Raw genomic sequence first — 1,846 nt, 5'->3', positions numbered from 1 at the left:
GGTAACTACTGGTGCTTTGTTAGGAAGACAAGGACTGGAATCACTGAGAGTTCTCCTGAGGCAGGAAAAAGAGAAAATAATCCAATGGAAATAGGCCTAGTGATTATGCTAGAGAGACAGTGAGTATGCTGCTGTATTGAAGATTTATTAGTTTGTGTAAGAGAGAGTCACCACATAGACTTCTGGGTGATGAAGCTTTCGGATAGAACCTCTAATTATACTCTGACATTAAATGATCAGCTGAAAGATCATATGTGCATTGCCATCTGTTGAATAGCACTTTGGGATAGAGGCATGGAGGCAGGTGTTGTGTGGAACTGAGATTTGCAGAGAGGTAGCAACAGGTCAGATGTAACTCTTAATTATCAGGCAGGTTAAGGGGCAGTTCACACCTATAACCATGGCAATAGTCCTTTACATGTTAAAACCCCCAAATCAAACTCACTGCCATTGAGTCAATGCTGAATCATGGTAATTCTGTAGCGCTGCCCTTCCATCTTTCTATCTTGGAGAGGCTGGTGGTTTCAATCTGTTGACTTTGCAGTTAGCAGGCCAACATATAATCACAATGCCACCAGGGATCCTTCTTTAGGTTGGTAAATCATGGCCTGTATCATGAATACTTTTGGGGCCTGGACAGAGGTGCTAACTGGAAGTTCAAGTTCACCAAGAGGTACATTAGAAGAAAGGTTTGAAATAAACTTTTAAAAATATCAGCTTTTTATAACCCTATGGAGCATAGTTCTACTCTCACACATGAAGTTAATATGATGACAATCATGCCAACAACCACGTGTGTGTGTGTGTGTGTGTGTGTGTGTGTATTCTTGAGAACTTGGTTTAGACAGGTCTGTAGTTTCAACAGGAGCCAACCCATGTTCAGACACTATTTTTACTATTTATCAGCATTGAGTGGAGCAGAGTGCCTCATATCTGCCACATGGACACCAGTTGTCCCTCCTCCTCTGATGGCGGAGTTGATAATTGACCATACCCTCCCCAGCTTCACACTCCTCTCAATACAGGGCCTCAGGGAGGGCCCTCCGGTCAAGTCATGCTGGCCTCCCAAGTCACCGCTTTTCTTCCTCCTGTCAATGCTGGTTTTGGAGACAGAAGATGGCGACTAGCTGAAGCAAGGATTAGCAAACTTTAATGCTAAAGCATCCAAAGTGGTAGTAAGCTTTTCTAAAAACAAGCCTTCTAAGGGACTGAATACACTTTATTGCCTGATATTTAAGTACATAGGAGTTAGTCACTCCAATATGGCTTTGCTGGTGTGGGAAGTAAGATGGCAAAAGAAGCATTTTCTAGACATGTAAATACCTCTCGAATATTGCTTGTGAGTAGGACTTACACCCTCTCCATCTCCTTTGAATGTTATTTCTGGTTTTCTTCCCTATATTTTATTGGTAAAATCAGGCATAATTCTCAGGTATAAATTTTCTATAAAAGTGTGTAGATTCAGCAGAAAAGCAATTGAACACATTGTTGTGATAGTAATAAAAGATATGTGTATGTGATAGAACAGAATATAAAATTTATAGAGATTTTAAAGGTTAATGGAAAAGTTACAGCAAAATTTTGGACTTGCAACTGATTGCTTCCAGATAAGCTAGCAGAGCTGATGCTGAACCCCCTTTGTTCTTAGGAATGCGTCAGGGAGGAAAGTTTGAGAAATATTGCCTGGGTCTGTAGTTAGTAGACTTTTTATAAGCTACAGGAAGAAACCATATATTTTTAAACAGAAGGGCATCCTTTTAGCTAGCATATTAAGACTCTAGCATTGAAGCTGTAAAGTGATGTTACACAACTTGCATACATCTGTGTGTGTGTGTGTGTGTGTGTG

The 1,846-nt window shown here is 40.5% G+C and overlaps 1 protein-coding gene across 1 annotated transcript in view; it reads right to left on the bottom strand.

Annotated features, from left to right (window-relative positions):
- Positions 1–1,846, bottom strand: part of CNTN4 (contactin 4) — a 1,263,733-nt gene that overhangs the window by 315,130 nt on the left and 946,757 nt on the right. The gene's annotated exons all lie outside the window — the stretch shown is intronic.

Source organism: Echinops telfairi, unplaced genomic scaffold (assembly GCF_000313985.2).
Source record: "Echinops telfairi isolate 266 unplaced genomic scaffold, ASM31398v2 ScPeMD7_49;HRSCAF=173, whole genome shotgun sequence".
In the NCBI taxonomy this organism is placed as follows: Eukaryota; Metazoa; Chordata; class Mammalia; order Afrosoricida; family Tenrecidae; genus Echinops; species Echinops telfairi.
This window is presented reverse-complemented; position numbering and strand designations above follow the sequence as displayed.